This window comes from Anabrus simplex, chromosome 4, assembly GCF_040414725.1.
Source record: "Anabrus simplex isolate iqAnaSimp1 chromosome 4, ASM4041472v1, whole genome shotgun sequence".
Taxonomy (NCBI): domain Eukaryota; kingdom Metazoa; phylum Arthropoda; class Insecta; order Orthoptera; family Tettigoniidae; genus Anabrus; species Anabrus simplex.
The window spans coordinates 430,545,187-430,557,366 of record NC_090268.1 but is presented as its reverse complement, the minus strand read 5'-3'; the positions used below and the strand labels follow the sequence as shown (position 1 = coordinate 430,557,366).

At 39.8% G+C, this 12,180-nt stretch overlaps 1 long non-coding RNA gene across 1 annotated transcript in view; it reads left to right on the top strand.

Annotated features, from left to right (window-relative positions):
- Positions 1–12,180, top strand: part of LOC137500600 (uncharacterized) — a 244,097-nt gene that overhangs the window by 214,083 nt on the left and 17,834 nt on the right. The gene's annotated exons all lie outside the window — the stretch shown is intronic.

Below are 12,180 nucleotides of genomic sequence, written 5' to 3'. Positions count from 1 at the left end.
TGCACAAGGAACAATGGGAATTAAGTCAAGTAAGTCATCAAGAATGAAACGCTCTAGAAGAAAATTGAAAAACTCTCAGATACTCTGAGTAAAAGAAGGATAAATGTTTACGGTCAATCTCAGAATGAGCTCCAATAGATAAACCAAACGAATCTTTGACTTCTTCCGTAACCGCGAAACAAAACCCAACTGGTTTAAAGAAACTAAAAATCACCTGGTAGAATTAATAATTACAGAAAATTCACTATTACATCGAACAGCTAAAGTAATAACTAAAGGAGAAAATATCAGGTTCCAAGACAAATTACATTAAAAACCAAACCTATTAACTCGGAAGATGAGAGCGAATGAAAATCACAAACAATGAAGAAATATTGGTCACTAAGGAAAGAACAACACACAGAGAAAGGATTGATTCAACATACACCAAAGACGATGAAACGAAGATTAATAATAATAAGAAACTGTGACAGAAGAAATGGTTGTCCTGAAGGAAGTAGAAGAACAAACAGGCTTGAGAATATCCTTTGAACAACGGAAGTAATGTGAAATATCTCAAACAACACGGCCCAACTGAACACTAAATATTGAGCAATAACCGGTGCGCATAAGTTAAAATACTTTGGTGAGTAGATCCAATCAAACGGACTAGATACAGAATCCTTAGTAGCCAGAGCAAAAAAGAAACAGCGTTAGCTATCCGAACCACCGGATCATATACCAAGTGGACCGCCAGCTCTGTGTCAAAGAGGTGGGGCTGGTACTGCTTGCAGGTTTTGTATGTCAGAATATGACGAGATAACGACAGGACGGCCGCTCACTGCTTGTTCCTCAGCACTATTCGTCTAAAGTGCTCCCTTTCGTTAGTAAGCCTTGCTTTTCTTAGCGGACAAAGTAGAGGTCACCACACTACGTAAAACGTAAAATTAAACAATTTCCTTCATTGTGCCAAAAGTTGAAGGGTTGAAGGTTTCAAATTGTGAGTCAAGGATAGCTCTATCAAACTAAAAACAACAAATTCTGAAACCCACTTATGGCCTAAACGTAATTCTGGAAAAACAGCCTAAAATGGCTTATTTCTTTACTCTTTTTTTAAATTCAAATCCTAGCCAAATTAACTTATTTATATTATTCTTTCTGTAATGTGTTCCTTGCTCATTGCTTCAATTCTCTCAGGCATTTTTTGATTCTTTGAAAAGTAACCACACCAAATGTAGTTATAAGGGCTTGACTGAAACTCTGCATTGACTCACATTAGCGCTCGTAGTGGTAGGAAAAGGCAAACTGTTAATCTAATCAACCGGATAAGGATGACTAAGGAAAGGATTGCAAATTTTAGGAATACATAAAGAATATATTCTCATACTTTATTATAAATTATTTACCTGAAATTCGTAGTTCATATCCCTAATATGTTTCCAACATTGAGTTGATTGCCTTAAAAGCTATAACTGTGAATTTTCGAATGCTCAGTATTAAGCTGGTATTTGGCACAGCAGCACTACAGCCGTTGTCAACATATCTACAATGGCTACAACGAATACACAGATATAATTTTAACCTATGGAGAATTTGGTCGGAGTGCAGCTGAAGTTCGCACACGGTATGTGCAGGAGTTTCCAAATAGCCACCTTTCTTCTATACACGTATGTAACCAGAGTTACAATTAAGAGCTAATGGATCGTTCAAGGTGTATATCACATACAAGTAACTTTTTGTTAGAGTGCCATGTCTGTACGTGTATAAATGAATGAGTTATTAAATTTATTTTCTGCATTTTTCGTCTGTTTTCAAACGCACCCTGTTACAGAATATGTGTAGTAAAATAACTGCTATTTATTTCATATCCGAAATACAGCACGTTGTAACGATCCTTTCTAAACCAGTGATTAGGCAACCCATCTATCATTACAGCATGCGGGACACTTACAAATAGATAGTATGGGGTCGGAGAGCCACCTGTTATAACAAAAAGTGCTCTTCAGTAAATTCCAGCATTCATCATTACAACACTGTCGTCAAGCCAATATCTCAATATGCGCCAGAATGTTCTATCCTGTCTCATAAATGTGCGTTCACTGTTAGAGCAAAGAGTCAGAAAGATTCTCCACAATATAATTGGCCCAAACTGCAAAGACGGGATCAACACAAGAAAATACAGACAAGTTATCTACTATAAGATAAAGATCTCGGACAAAATGAGCAAACGCAGGGCTCGCTTCTAAGGTCACATACGACGGATGGACGATTCTCGATGTTCTAAAAGCTGTTTTTAAAATTTTTTGAATCAAAGCAGAAAGAAACATTTTCTGGTATGTTAACGTAAAGAAAGAACTCGAAGAAATGGGCCTACAACCAGAAGAGGAGCACAAACGGTAAATTTTCAGAAATATCTTCTCATTTCGAACTTAAGACCACAATTCGTCTAATGAATTATATATTAAAATGGATTTTCCATTCAAGAACATGTTTTTTTGATACCCAATCTCAGAGAAATCAGCCTTGTCAGTTGACTAATGAATTTTCTATTGTAATACCTCAAAAGCTAGGAAATCACATATTGATGCAACTGATAATATTCCTGTCCGCTCCTCTTCATACCAATTGAGTCCTCCACCCATGCAAAAATTAAATTATTGATAAAATGCTTTCACATTTCACTATCACTACTATAATTAGGTATATCCTGAGTTTCTTGTAGAATCTGACGGGACGTATTGTCTAGTTACAGATTATCGGAAATGAAATAGTAAAATATTGTATGATGCATACCCAGTTCCGAATTTACAAAACGCTTTTGAGTATTTTACTAACTATAAATATGTTTCAATTTTGGTCCTCAATTCTGCATTCGATTAGTAGAAAAAATATTGTCTTTATAAACCCTAAAGGATTTAATGAATTTACAAAAGTCCCTTTTGTGCTAATTCTTGGTTCTCAAGTCATGCAAGGACTAGCAGATGTTTTGTTTATGGTCATTAAATTTTAGTATCTACACCCTACATTGATGATGTACTGATATTGGGTCCTGAATTTTCTACACAAATGAAACACTTACGGGAAGTACTTTCCCGATCACGTACGGCAAATCTCACTGTGAATTCATCTAAAACAATGTCTTTCCTGTACCTCTGTAAAGTTCTTAGGTCAAATTAATTTTTGCGGACAGAAGTAGCATCGGTAGTCAACCAAACTCTACTCACTCAAAATCTTATACAGCTTCGTGTCTTTTTGGGAATGGGAGGTTAGTATAACAGACCTATGCCCAAATATACTCAGATCGCTGAACCCCTTAAGTCTAAAGGAGTAAAATGTCTTTGGTCTGAAAATTAGCGTAAAACTTTTACTCAGTTATAACCCTGATTTGTTCAACCACCAATCTTACGATTTCCTCATTTTCTCCTTTCTTTTGAGGTGCTGTCAGTTCGATGATATACGGAATATACATTAGTTACCAATTGTAATTATCTCCTTGGGGAACATTGCAGCGCCATGATTTGCCGTCTATGAAAATAAATTATCTATGCACTTTTAGCGAAGTGCCTTTTATCTTATTAGTTGCTATCCCGCTGTGTGAGTCATGCCAGTGTTTATCGGAAGGTCGTTTAGTTGGTGGAAGCAAGAGTGATTGACGTGCACTTTAAGTGCTGCAGGTGATATGGCTCCTGTTACTTAAGACTTTTTTCAGGGGGAACGCGGCGGTACGCGTCCCCCTTAAAGATCTGATGACTGTTTAAGAAAACTTATTGGTAAATTTCTATCTAGTCTAGCAAATATATGAAATACGACTTGAAAATTCATCGATTAGCTTGGGCCAACGCGCTGTTCCCAACAACTGGAGAAGATTTCGAGTAATCTTCTATTAAGATCTACCTATCGAATTAGTTCCTCTTGGTTGGCAACTCGGCATTAAGTATAATTTCGTGTGGCTATTTCTAGCCTGGTGCAGCCCTTGTAAGGCAGACCCTCCGATGCCATGTGTAGGTAACTGCGTGTTATTGTGGTGCAGAATAGTGTTATGTGTTGTGTGTGAGTTGCAGGGATGTTGGGGACAGCACAAACACCCAGCCCCCGAACCATTGGAATTAACCAATGACGATTAAAATCCCCGGCCTGGCCGGGAATCAAACCCGGCATCCGCTGAACCGAAGGCCAGTACGCCGACTACTCAGCCAATAAGTCGGACGGTATTAAGTAAAATGGGTAAATAAGTAAAATGATTAGAAATGCTGAGTGCTGTTACCATTTTGACATGTTGGCCACAAATAAAATAGAGTAATCAATTCTTCTATAACACATCTGCCCAGAAAGTGATAACCGGACTGTACTTAATTGCCGAAAATTGTAAGATCGTGATGTCTTGTCTAGTACAAGTGATAGGACCCCTTAAAAATTCTTTAGAAAGAAAGCAATGCTGTTACTTACAAAACTGTTGTAGCCAATGCCGAGTCCAACATTTTTATATAGAGGCTGATTGAAACGGTTCGGCGGAAATTGAAGCAAGCCATGAAGGAGGCGAATTTTAATGCTCAATATATCTTTGATGACACATGGTGAGGTTGCGAACAGAACTAAGCACAGCAATACATGTTTTTAGAATGCCACATTATTCCCATCCTATTACACATAGAACGCTCACATTTTACACATGCACTATACACTGAGTGGCCAAAAGACATTGGAAGACAAGAATGTGATGTAAACAACGAGTTGCTCCTTCGCGAGCCCTCAAAACGGCTGCAGTACGGCGAAGCATCGACTCTGCAAGGTGTTGGAATTGCTCTGGAGGAATCTGGACCCGCGCATCTTGCACTTCTACCCACAGTTGATCTTATGTAGTTGGTATGAGGTTCGGGGAGCGTATACCAGCATCGAAAGCATCCCATAAATGCTCGATTGGATTAAGATCGGGGGATCTGGAGGGCCAATCCATGGTCGTAACTTCACCGGAGTGCACCTCCAACCACATGCATGCCACCACAAAGCGGTGACATGGCGCATTGCCCTGTTGAAAGAGGATGGTTGCCTAGTTGTACTTCCTCTTAAAACAATAATCACCACCACCACCACCCTGTTGAAACATGGCATCTCTATCAGGGTACTCTAGATCCAGAAAGGGATGCAGATGGTCTAAAAGAATGTCCACACAACGTGCACATAGCGACCATGAAAACGCCGCTCTAACTAGAAATGAGCCACTTCCCGCCTGGACACAACCACACACACTCATGCGCCCATCAGCTCGATACAACTTGAACCGGAATTCATCAGACCATACCACACGCCGAACTGTTCCATGGTCCATTGCCGATGTCCGCGGGCCCATGCACGTCGTTGAGCTCTGTGTCAAGGTGTCAGCAAAGGTACACGAGTTGGTCGGCGGCTGGTGAAGCCTATGCGGTGCGGATGCCTCCTTACAGTCGTGGTAGAAATAAGTTTCAATGACTCCCAACATTCAAGTGGGCGGTGATCTGATTCAGAGTAGTCCCTCGAGCGCCCAGTATGGTTTTGTGGAGGCGACATGATATCCGTTCGTTAAACATTTGTGGTCTTCCCGTGCGGCGGTTTACGCGAGTTTCTTTGATATTGAACGTCCACCCTCGACACGGTTGACCTCGGAAACCCGAATTCGCTTGTAAACTCCGCAATGCTATGACGCATGCGCCGTGCACTGATAATCATCCCACGTTCAAAGTCGGTTAACTCTCGCCTTGTTGCCATCTTCAGGACACTGGTGTCTGTGACAAACTGCTCAGCTACACCGTAGCTAGTCGCTAGTCAGGGGTCATACACGGAAAAATATCTAATGGGACAGCCCTTCCCGTGACTTTTGGCTACTTGATCGGTTTTTGGAGCCGCCGAGGACCCGGAATCTTGTCCTGCAGGAATTCTTCTCTCTTAATCTGTTTACACTCCAGGTTTGGTTTTTTCCTCTGACTCAGCGAGGGATCCCACCTCTACCGCCTCAAGGGCGGTGTCCTGGAGCTTGAGCCTTTGGGTCGGGGATACAACTCGAAAGTAGGACCAGTACTTCTCCCAGGTGGCCTCACCTGATATGCTTATCGGGACCTTGTGGGTGGGGTTAGGGGGATGGGAAGATCGGAAAGTGTGGACAGGGAAGAGGGAAGGAAGCGGCCGTGGCCTTAAGTTAGTTAACATCCCGTTATTTGCCTGGAGGAGAAGTGGGGAACCACGGAAAGTCATTCGAGGATGGCTGAGGTGGGAATCGAACCCACCTCTACTCAGTTGACCTCCTGAGGCTGAATGGATCCCGTTCCAACCCTCGTACCATTTTTCAAATTCCGTGGTGGCAGAGCCGGGAATCGAACTCGGGTCTTCGCTAATCTCTACACCATAGAGACGAACGCAATATTTATGCATTCATTTAAAAATAAATTTTATGTGTGAAATATTATTTTTAATGTAATTGTATCTAAAGGTACACTTTTCTCTGAAATTGAAGTAATATTTGTTGAAGGTATCCACGGGGATAGTAGCTAAGAAAAAAGGTGAAAGATCTCTTTAAAATAAGTAGAATGTTGGTTACAAAAACTATTAAATACTTTTAAAAAATGTTGAAATACGGTGGTTCAAGTTTAATGTCAGGAAAATGTTAGAAAAATGAATAAAATAACCCACGTAGTTTTTAAATCTGCGTCTATAAATGATATGTATTGTGACCGTTCGTGGATGTGAGTGGTTCGATGTGATGTATTTTCTTTAATCAGATCTCGGCTAGAATTCAACGATTCGCAAGAAACTCCACTCGCGGGCATGGCCATTCGGCGAGTACCGGTCACCTCTTCAACGTTAGCTCTGACAGAGTAATTCCTACGTCCTACCTAAATATGATAAGGCTCTTAAATTTTGAAATGAAAGATCGCAATAAAATTTTGGAAGGATATTCCATTTAATTAAATAATCATGAAGAAAATATAATAATGATAATCATCTGGTCAAACAACATGACGGGTAACACCATTAGCACTCATTATCAATCTTTGTTGGTTCGCTAACACCTTAAAAAAACAAAAATTATCTGACGTTAACTTTAAAACTCGAAATAATTAATCACAATGTCTGAAATATTCACCACAAACACTGAAGTTATTAACAGTCCTGAAAATCCACCAATCATAAATTCACTTCGTTCATTCATATGAGTCGATATTTGCCCATAGTTTGCCTTCCCCAGTTCTATCTGTTTAAGTAATTAAATATCTGGCTATCTGATATACAACTTGAGTATCCTGACGGTTTACCTCCATAACGTTGCAAGATAAAATACATCATCTCTCAATCATCCATCAGACACAAATAAATCATTAAATGAACAATCATGGTGCTGTCACACTCATCAGGATCACCAGCTTTGCCGTACCTGAAAATCAACAACATCTAACTACTGCCATGTTCAATGAAACAATAATCGAAGGTCTGTGCTGCCTCTGCTCTCATCCAGCTTCTGGAAATAATGCTACTGCCAAATGACTACAGCAGGCAATTACCTTGAATGCCTACGCACTTCATCAGGTGACATTACCTCCTAACAACTCATTTTTACTATTTAACTATGCCATTTATCGAAGATCCTAACAAATCATCTGCTACTATATCCATCTCATCTCTATACTGTGCCGAAAATTCGTATTCCGATGATTCCTACATGTTTAGCACTCAACCTCTCCGAAATACCCTTTTAAAACACTAGCATCATCTTATTCCGCTTGCCTATTCAAACCTTAAAAATCACATGATGAACATCTCAATCACCTTACCACCTTACGTTCATTGACATTGCGAAGATTTACCACATTACCGTAGTCGATTTCAATAAACCGCATTCTTATAATCATAACACTACTTACCATAACATATTCGACGACCCTAATTATCTACCACATCTTATAAGAGTATGCACCATGTCTACATCATTATTCAAATATACAAGCGTAAGTATCGAAGAACCTCACACTACACATGCAAACATCATCACTTATAACATGTGCGCACTTCATTAATCATTCCGCGGCACAAATTATTCTAAGAGGATCTTGACATTAACATAAAATTACGTACAATCGCTCACTGAAACTTATCTACACATCACTCGATATTATCTCACCCCAACTAGATCACGATTATTCAGACAGCATCAAGACATTAGATGAAATATAATCGCACCTGTATACCTTTACTACATGACGCTGACGACAGACCGAATTTTACTATTACCAATGATTAGATCCACACTTCACCCGGATCCGTAATGATCGACACGTTAGGTTACTCAAGCCGTATTTAAAAAGAAAGTCACCCTTGTGATGACAAATCTAACACTACTACAAGCTTCTACAAAATAGAATAAGGGAAGACAAACTTGGGACTTAACGTTTACACTCTCTGTTGTTCATTCCATCCTTAGGTTGTGGTAGTTATGGACATCTGTTCTCATGTAATTGTGGCCACTCCAGCAGAATTCGGATCCATCAGGATCCCCAGTTCGACTTAGTAATCCACCTCCGTATTAGTTAGATCCTTCACAAATAATAACCAGATCCGTTGTTCTTCCATCCTGAAACTTGTAAAGACAAAATTAAAACAATGCTAAACAGAGTTTTGAAATTCACAATTTTATTTACTAACTCGCCTTCGTATATCGTCCCTATATAATTTGTTACTAAGCTCTTTAAATCTTTATAATATCTTAAACTTTTATAATCTCCTTAATTCTTTCAGTAGGTATCAGAGCTATTCTCGAGATCAACCTCCTTCGCTGTTTTTTTTCATACATTGTCATAAACAAAATACCATCTTTAGAACATCACAATAATACTTGGTTCGCATTTTCTGATTCACATGAAATTGCTATGTCGTAATCTCCTTTACATATGTTTTTGACATTTGATGAACTTTGCCTAACACAACTACTCTTTTCATTCACGGGACTGCACAAAGGAACACGTTCTGCTATTCATTTATTTCCTCAATGCATATGATACGTCATTCCGCATACGCCTTCTTGATGGTAGAACTTGCACTGCACCTGACTATTCCATGGCCATCTGCCGCATGACATTTCCGGGCCTGAATGTTACTTATGACATTTCTCCTTCACAGCTGTTAATACGATCTTTCATCTACTGGTCTTTATTACATCCCAACTTATGTTCTTAATTCAATCCTCCGAATACCACGGGGTTCTGAGCTTGTGAATTCGTTGATTTCATTCTGTTAAATTCTCTTTTTATGAGTGATATAATTTATTTGTGTGATCTCTTTGACATGTCTTAATCTAGTTTTAAAGTTGCCTTATTTGTATATTTTCTCTGACACTTTCTAGTCAGATGTTACTGTTGCCACTGAATTTATTTATGCACTAGGTGGTCGTCTTAAGTTTAATAAAACCTTATAAAAGGTGATTACATGTTCCTTTACTTCAATTTATTAAACTTAAGAAGAAAGCAAGATAATGGAAAAATTACTTCGTCCGGAACGTTTAAGCATTGACCCATAATCCAGTAACGCTCAACAAGAATGGAAACATTGGTACAGCACGTTCAAGAACATTTTGGCATATCAAGTAAGTGACGCTGACAAATTACGCATATTGATCAACCATGTTTCACCTACCGTTTACGAATATATCAATGAAGCCCAAACATATAATGACGCCATTAGTATCTTGGTTAGTATTTTTTCCAAGCCCGTGAAAGAGATATTTGCCCGACACAAATTGGCAACTAGGAAGCAGCTATCTGGCGAAACTGTATCGATATATATACAGTCTTTAAAGCTTCTGAGCAAGGATTGTAATTTTAAAGCTGTGACGGCAAAAGTGAACAGAGACGATTGTATTCGCGATGCTTTTATTGCCGGCCTTCCTCGACTCAAGCATTCGTCAGAGGTTATCGGAGAATCCTAATCTTACTCTCGAGGAGGCTTCGATGAAAGCAAAGGCTTTAGAGTCGGCACTGGAACAATCTATTCAGTACCAAGGACCTGCTTTAGTCAGTAATGTCCAGGAGCATAGCTTCTCTAGTTCATCTCATTCAATCGGCGAACGACGTGAATGTAGCTCGGCGGGTAGTGAAATATCAGGTGAGGTTGTCGCCGCAACAACAAAGAAATGCTACTTCTGTGGACTTAAGTATCACAACAGAAACTCTTGTCCAGCAAGGGAGGCCATTTGCCGTGCCTGCTCAAAAATCGGCCACTACGCAAAGGTGTGTAAGAGCTCAAAATCTTCAAGCTCCAACAAATCTTGCCATTCCCATACCATACTTTTAGCTTCTATTTCTCCAATGGGTTATTTATCTAAAGATATAATATCCGTCCGTTTGAATGGAATGAAGACCAACGCTCTAGTTGATACGGGCAGTTCAACAAGTTTTATTTCTGAGAAGCTGGTCCAATAGCTCAAAGTACCTATTTCTGCTAGTGGCCTCACTGTTACTATGGCTTCAACGTCGCTTAGCTCTTTAGTGAAAGGAGCCTGTTCTGTAGATATAAAAATTGAAGACCACGTTTACAAAGATGTTGAACTTAACATTTTGACAGACCTTTGCTCTGACGTCATTTTAGGACATGATATACTTGGCCGTCATTCATCTGTAGAGATTAAGTTTGGGGGTCACAGAGAACCTCTGAGTATCTGCGGATTAACAGTAGCGAAGGTCGAACCTGTTCGACTTTTCCGAAATATACTTCCAGATTGCAAGCCAATGGCCATAAAGTCCAGACGCCACACAGCAACTGATACCAAATTCATTGAACAAGAAGTTCAACGACTTTTGAATGAGGATGTTATAGAAGAAAGCTTTTCTCCATGGCGTGCTCAGGTTCTTGTTACCCAATCAGAAAACCACAAGCGCCGTATGGTAGTTGACTATTCACGAACAATAAATCCGTATACCGAGCTAGATGCTTACCCACTCCCCCGTATCGAGGATATAGTCAACAAAGTAGCAAGTTATGAAGCGTTCAGTTCAGTTGACTTGAAAAACGCCTATCACCAGATCCCCATCTGTGAGTAGGATCGCCCTTACACAGCATTCGAGGCATGCGGTAAACTTTTGCAGTACAAACAGATTCTATTTGGCCCCACAAATGGAGTACCTTGTTTCCAAAGAACAATAGATACTATCATCAAAAATGAAAGACTTAATGGGGTTACTGCTTACCTAGACGATATCATTGTGGGTGGCAAGACCAAGGAAGGACACGACTTCAATTTGAAGAAGTTCCTGAAAGCCGTGGAAAAGTATGAATTCACGATCAACGAGAAGAAGAGTGTTTATTCGGTCAAAGCAATAAAGCTACTAGGTTATATCATCTCCAATCATGAAATTCGCCCAGATCCCGACCGATTGACACCTTTACAAGAGCTCCCATTACCAACTGACACTGCTTCTCTTCGAAGAGCGATGGGCATGTTCGCTCATTTTGCCAACTTCATCCCAAGATTCTCCCAGAAAATACATAACCTTTCAAGTGGTAGTTTTCCATTAGACAAAGCTATTGAAGTATTTAAAGCGCTGAAAGATGATGTGAAAAATGCACTAGTATCAGCTATAGATGATAAAGCTATGTTCAATGTAGAGACTGATGCTTCAGAACACACCACTGGAGCAACGCTAACACAAAATGGACGCCCCATTGCGTTCTTCTCTCGCACACTAAACCGATCTGAACAACGACATTCATCCGTGGAGAAAGAAGCGCAGGCTATCATTGAATCCGTGAAAAAATGGAGACATTTCCTGCTAGGAAGACATTTTCGACTCATCACTGACCAGAAGTCAGTAGCCTTTATGTTTTATACTAGACATCTTGGTAAGGTGAAGAATGAGAAGATACTGCGCTGGAGACTTGAACTCTCGTGTTTTGATTATGAAATAGTTTACAGACCAGGACAACATAACGAAGCTGTTGATGCCTTCTCCAGAGCTTGTTTGGCTATTAAGTGTTGCGGACCTAAACTGAAAATCCTCCATGAAGCTGTATGTCACCCTGGTATAACACGGCTTAATCACTTTATTAAGTCGAAGAACTTGCCTTATTCGCTAGAAGATGTAAAGAAGGTCATATCAGCTTGTAAAATTTGTGCTGAATTGAAACCTAGATTCATCAGGCATGAAGGTAATCTCGTCAAAGCTACCCGTCTCCTTGAGCGCATCA